The sequence below is a fragment of the Oratosquilla oratoria genome, chromosome 16, assembly GCF_046742065.1.
Source record: "Oratosquilla oratoria isolate Oo_2021 chromosome 16, ASM4674206v1, whole genome shotgun sequence".
Lineage (NCBI taxonomy): Eukaryota > Metazoa > Arthropoda > Malacostraca > Stomatopoda > Squillidae > Oratosquilla > Oratosquilla oratoria.
Genome location: NC_134792.1, coordinates 39,537,401 through 39,544,900, shown reverse-complemented (window position 1 = coordinate 39,544,900; position 7,500 = coordinate 39,537,401). Strand labels below are relative to the sequence as shown.

Here is a 7,500-nt window from a genome sequence, read left to right as displayed (position 1 = left end):
ATATATATATATATATATATATATATACATATATATACATATATATATATATATATATATATATATATATATATATATATATATATATATATATACATAATCAAGAAGTTTCGGAGATCAGCCTTGCGAGTTATTATGAAATCAATTTGATGCCAATACTTGGAGCGTAGATGCATCCATGACATTTTATACTTGTTAGGGAGTTGAAACATAGTGTTTGTTATGGTGAGGTCATGAGTAGAGCAAAGATTCAATAGTCGGATACCATTGGAGTTCTCCTTGCCAGTTCCGTGGCGTCCTACATCGCCTGCCAAACATCAAAGTTGGATCCAACTCTGGCGTTGAAGTCGCCCAAGAGAATTACTTTCTCATTTTTTTTTTTTTGCAGGTTATGGAGCAGATTGTCAAGTTCTTCATAGAACCTATTTTTTTTTTTAATCTCGTCCGGAGATGGAAGTGTGGGAGAATAACTAATTACTGTGATAGATCTTTGTTTCATGAGGGGAAGACGCCAGGTCATAAGGCGTTCATTTAAACCCAGAAGGGCTTCAGGGAGGCTGTTGATCAGTGATGTTCTTACTGCGAAGCCCACACCATGAATTCTTTGGGAATCTTTTGGTAACCCCTTCCAGAAAAATGTGTAGCCAGAACCCACTTCCTGTAACGAGTTCTCATCAGCCAGTCTGGTTTCACTGAGCGCTGTAATGTCGACATTGTATCTGCGAAATTCAGATGCAACAAGTGCAGTGCGTCTCTGAGGTCTGTTCTGATTATTACTGAGTGGTTGGTCCATCAGTGTCCTGACATTCCAGCATGCCAGTTTCATTTGCTTTTGCTTGTAGTTTCGACCCCGCCAGAGATGCCTTGGTGTGGGCGGTTACCCACCACAGGTTTGGTGGGAGATGAACAATGCTTGGGCCTCCTTTTCTCGGCCCCTCCTCCATGGAGGTGAGCAGTGTGGCTCCCTAAAAAGGGCTGTTCAGTCATACAGCCCGCCGCCTCAGGGAGGTATCATCTCCACAGTTACCTAACCCCCTACCACTATCAGGACAGTACCGCCATGCGTGCAAGATGGGAGCTAAAGATTTCCAGGCACATATATGTCCTGTCCCCGTCACCCCTAACTCTCGCTGCCGCAGGATCTGGTTGAAGTTAGGAAGAAAGTGAAAAATATGAAGGTAAAGAGGACAGGGAGATCTGCACACGGAAGAGATTTAGGTGCAGAAACGGCTGCGCCCTCCAGCAGCTGCACACACTTGACCACAGCAGCAACTAGCACCTGATGGCAAGGGGGGCCCAGGACAATCAGAAGTTTTTGTGCGGCTGCAGTGCCATGCCAGGACTCCGGACACTAGTTAGAGAGCCTATGCGTTGGCACAACACGGGCAAGGGGAGGCTTAGTTATAAAGGCGGCCTCGACTCGCCTGGTGACCCTGTTAGAAAGCTTTAAGGAAAGATTTAGTGACTGGGTATTGCCAGTACCCAGCCCTTTCCGCTCAACAGAGCTATCGCCAGTTTGTCCGCGACTGCTTATTTGCAGTGGCCGAAAGGGTCACTGTCTTATTCGCAGCTAGCCATAACATCGCATGGCCGATCCCTTATCCGCAACCATGGGGACGCGCCCGATGGGGGATGGTCGCCCCACACGAGTATATATACATACATACACACACACACACACACACACATATATATATACATATATATATATATATACATATATACATATATATATATATATACACGTATATATATACACATATGTATATAGCCAGTGAACTCTCATCTCGTGCACAGGCTACACTTTGTCGTTTTCGATGTTGTCTGCACGAGAGGAATCTTCAGGGGTTGTTAAGCAGGGCTCTCCTTGGTTCTTAGTATTTCTACGAGAACGCTTTTGGAGGTTCGTGTGGCTTTCGCATGTTGTGTTATGACTCCTCACTTTGACACAGTTTCTCTTTTTCTCTATTGGGTGATACACAGCGTGAATAATCATACCGCAAAGGTTAGTAAATTAATATATATATATATTAACTGTTGTCTCGAGTTTTACTAAGTGGGAAACCCACAGGCCAATAGTGGCCGGCAGCGGTCCTCAGGCGCTCCCCCATAGATCTCTCTGGGAAGAGACTTTGGCTTGTGCCTGTGGTGCATTAGTGCGGGACACCGGCTGAGTGTGTAAGGAGACCAGTCGCCGTTTGTCAACTTCCCATGTGTAAAAGGTGTAAGAAATAAATTTGAATATAATAAGAGAGATCTTGGGTCCAGCTGGGAGGGTAGGTGTTAGCACCTCAAGGTTGCACATCCTGATGGAGGCGAGGAAGTTGACGGGCTACGAAAACGGGGCAGTTTCACAGTTCATCTCTCAGTACCACCACACGTAGGTACTCGTCATTGATTCCTGCCACAAGGAAGGTCATTCAACATTCCAAATGATACATAACACAAAGGAACAGAAAGGAAAAACAAACAACAGTTGGCCTACTGGAACTAACGGCTGTTTGTGTTTACTATACTAAGCTACAGTTAAGAAAACAGGGCAACTAGGCGATAGAAGATGAACTAACACTACTGCTACCACTATCCTATCCAATTACAGTTAAAGGATACATATACCAAAGTTGGGGAAGCATTGGTCATTTTCTTTTTCTTATTGTTTGGTGGCGCGTGGGAATACCTTGCTGACGACGACGAGAACGTTCTTGAAGAAATTTTAATTTGAGCTCTGTACATAATTTCTGAGACCAATGATGGCTACCTTCCTGGGATGAGCCTCTTAGACGGACATCAGAAAGAACCATCTCCTCACTGCTCGTCTTCGAGTTCCATCAAGATCCTCGCTTCCATCTGGAGATGCAGCCCTGAGGGTCTGGCACTCGGTCTCCTGATCGATCTCAAGATCTCCATCAACACTGGCTAGCTCTCCACTTTTCACACACGAAGAGCTAACAACCGGAAATTGCTCTCACCAAACAGTGACAGAAACATATGAATACAGGACAACCTAATGTTCAACGTTTCTTCCCCGAAAGATCTATATGGGAGTTTGAGGACTCTTCCTGGCTACTGTGGGGCTGCTAGTTACTAGTTGTGAAACTTGAAGGGGGTAGTTATTAGAATCTCAACGTCTGGGATGGATTCTGACTTCTCTCTTAGTGACCAGCAATTATGTATGTATATACGTATGCATGTATGCACACGTGCATGTGCACACACGTACATACACACACACACACGCACTACACACGTACACGTATGTATATATGTATGCATGTATGTACACATACACGTGAACACGCGTACATACATACACACACACACGCACTACACACGTACATACGCACACACACACGTACACGCATTATATACGTATGCATGTATGTACACGTGCACACGCGTACATACACACACGCGCACTACACACGTACACGCACACACACGTACACACATACCAACACACGTACACACTACAAATACTACATACACGTACATAAACACACACACTAGACATCAGGGGCCAACAAGAAACACGGAAAATGAAGACAAATGATATATATATATATATATATATATATATATATATATATATATATATATATATATATATATATATATATATATATATATATATATACATATTTCGTGAAATCAATTACACAAACGATACATGCATTAGACACAAAATGATCATTTATCGGGAAAAAATCAAACGATAGAGGCCATCGAAGGATTTTTTTTTTTTTTTTTTTTTTTTTTTTGCAAGAGACATTGAACAGCTGATGGAGTCTGGGGAAAGAGACGGAACAGCAGCTCCCAAAGAGCGGAACTTAAAACTATCTCATTTCCAAAGCCCTTTGACTTTTACACTGACTTTCCCCAAATGAATAAAATCGTCTGGCGGCAGCCTGTTTAAACTTTTCCCACTGACAAATCCCTGGAAGAGGCCTAGTCGGCGTATGGGTTTAGTATGGCAGTTTAAGCACCGACTATTAGTAGATGCTTGTGACGTTAATTTGTTTCATATGAATACGAATAATTTTTAGCTAGTTAATGGGTCACCATCTTTTCATAGGACGTCAGTAACATTGTTATGCTTACTTATCTAGTTGTGATTTACATCGATGGGGTAACATGACTTGTGAGGGGTGTTCTATTATCGCTTATTACGTAATAAAATCTCTCAGGCGCAAATACTCGAGAAGCTTCGTATACTGCTAAAAATATCGAAGAAAGTATTCAAATGACCAATCAATCATCTTGACAACTTCCATTAATTTTCTACTCGTTTGTGTTTGGATTTTCCCACAAGACTCAGAATTTACTGAATCTTATTGATGCAATACATCGCTATATTTCTAACAATTGTTCCAGATTCGTGTATAAAATACTTGTAGATAAACAAATAAAAAGAAAAATAGATAGATACAACTGTACCTCAGAAGCTACACGTTTCGAGAGATGAACTGAGTCTCCACGAAATTGCTGTGCGAGGTTTGGAGTAGATGGCATTTGGCAGGTCCAGTGCCTAGACGAAGTGACACTGCTTCAACTGGGGATATTTAAATCTGATTGAACGCGAACACCACTGCAAAAAACAATGACAAGAAATAATACGAAACTTTAAAAGGACAACGTATTACGGTATATGGGACAGATGCTTAAAGAAAAAGGCCCCTTCCTCCTCCAACTGGGGCACCATTCTAACGAACAGAACCACTTGTGTCGTTATAGTCACCTCCATTAGCACTGTAGTAACAACTTGGCGTTAACCAACACAAACCATGAATTATCTTCCGGGTACTCAAGAGGCCCAGCTTAGACTGGGAGTAATCAAACTAAGTAAAATCACGTGACTTTAGCAAGAATAAAAGAACACATCTTCTGAAGAATGTAGGGCTCGCTGAAGTACAACACCCGCTCTTAAAGGCCTGTCTACACGAGCGGGCCTGATCGGCGGGCTTGACCGTTAACGGGCATATTTGACGGGCAAACGATCAAATTGCCCGAAAGGCCGCCGAGCGAAATCACTGAGCTGGTGCCCGGTAGCTGGAGTTTCTACCCTGCCAGACGCAAGATAATATCGTGAACCCACAGCGGGCCTTCATCCCACATTCCACGGCATAGTAGCACAGTGAACATTTAACGATGGCAGCCCAGGATAACTCTAGTGAGCCACCGACAATGCTAGGCACCATGGTTCTCGTACAGCACTCCACCCGCTACTGGCAACATCGTCGGGCAGGCCCAGCTGTTCATCACTTCGGTCGTGTGGACAACATTCACGGGCAGGCCCGCGAGAATTTGCCCGTTAACGGGCAAACCCGCCGATCAGGCCCGCTCGTGTAGACAGGCCTTAAGAATAATGGTGTAATGTTTAGAATGTTGCTTCAACATCACAAATATAACATACATGAAATGAAGCCTCATTATTGTGTTACAAACATTCGATGATAAACAGAAAGAAGCTAAATATATGTATGAATTATAAAAAAAGAAGTAGCTCAAACCTTGCACATTTCCACCTCCGGTACGAAACCTAACTAGTCAGGTATTCTGTTGACAGTTGAACCTGCCTCAGTGTCCACAATCGGACGCACGCCGATCCACCTTTTTCTTTCTCCACCTTTTCTCTATCTAATTACGACCGTGTATTAAGAATAATACTAATTATATCATCAATTTACCACGATGCCTCAGACACATAGTGAAAACAAAAATACACAAAAAATCGGGTTGAAAAAGGAAGTTTATATTCATACAAACAATATCGAACAAGGTCAAAACAAAAGAGGATTCGACGCTTTTAAGACTATGCGACTGCTAAAAAGAATGATTCGAAGTTCAAAATGTGTTGTTAATTATTTCAATTCATATGTTTGTTTTAAAGATTCTAAATTATTAGAGCAAATAGATATGTGGGCAAGCATCATGGAATGCACCCAAAACCAATAATAAAAGATAAGATATTTGAGCACAAGGCAGCTTTACCCAATGATGACCAGGTGTGCTCGATTCACTAAACTCATAGAAGCAGGTGTTGGGTACCTCAACTGCCGTGTACTTAAGCACGCATGTTTATGATGTATGTATGTATGTATGTATGTATGTATGCATGTATGTATGTATGTATGTATATTTGTATGTATGTCCAGTATGTTGTATGTGTGTATGTATGTATGTATATGTGTATGTATATATGTGTGTGTGTATTTACCTACCAGTAATATACAGGAAGGGAGCTACATTTGCTGGTCCTGTCTATCTTTATATCTTCAACTATTACACCGAGTTTTGAATTATTTTATGATTTAAACTTCATTGCTTTGGTCATTTCAGGAGCTGAACATCTCCAGGGGAAATTGAGTTTCTTGATATCCTTCAGACATGGGTTATTTTTCAATTTGTTCCCATGATCTCGTCGAGGCTCTTGTCCGTTTTTCTTCGTTTTTCATTTATCTCAAGGCCATGGTCATGTCACCGTGATTTTACAATTTTTTCCTTTTTTATATATACGTTTTTAGAATTAGAAATGGAGAGAGCGAGTGGTTTGAAGTGAAGGTGGGACTTCGCCAGGGATGTGTTATGTCGTCATGGTTGTTCAATGTGTACATGGATGGGGTGGTGTGGGAAGTAAAGGCGAAGGTAATGGGCAGGGGATTGGAGATGGTTAAAGAAAACGGAGAAAAATGGGACGTAAGCCAGTTCTTAATTGCTGACGACACTACGATTATAGCAAGGTCTAAATATACAGGTCAGACCGTTTGAATTCTTGTGCGCAGCTTCTGACGTCATTTGGCTGAGTCCATTTTCTCTTTGTGAAACACTGAAGAAAACTGTGAAACGCCAAGGAAGACAGGAACTATGATATTTTATATATATATATATTATATATATATATATTATATATCATATATATTATATATTCATATATATAGACAGGAACTATAATATTTTATATATATTTATATATATATATTTTATATAATATTTGTCAGAATATAACTAATTGCGTGGAGAAGTGCGAGCGAAGGCAGCGTCTTTTCTATACGCTGCACCAGCTTCAACTGACAGCTATAGGACCCGCCAACCCCACTTTGAACAGCCAGGTGACGTTCACGGGCCCGCTGCGCCAACTCCCTCGAAATTCGGTCGGAAGTGGTTAGACCTTATATTCTTAGATCTTGGATTATAGCAGGATCAGAGAAAGGATCAAAGAAATTAGTGACGGCGTTTGGGATTGTGTGTGAGAGGAGAAAATTGAAAGTAAATGTGGGTAAAAGTAAGGTGATGGGATGTACAAGGGGAGAGAATGGTAGCAATTTGGAAGTGAACATTAAAGGAGAGAGGCTGGAGGAAGTGGATAGCTTTAGATACTTTAGGTCGCATGTGGCGGGAAAGGGAGTGGAGGTGGAGGTAGTTTGTAGATTGAGAGAAGCAAGTAAGTGCCTTGGGGGGTTAAAAAGTGTAGAAAATAGACATTTGGGAATGGATGCTAAGAGG

At 41.7% G+C, this 7,500-nt stretch overlaps 1 pseudogene; it reads right to left on the bottom strand.

The window, feature by feature from the left end:
* Positions 1–2,095: 2,095 nt before the first annotated feature.
* Positions 2,096–7,500, bottom strand: part of LOC143033660 (uncharacterized) — a 98,182-nt pseudogene continuing 92,777 nt past the window's right edge.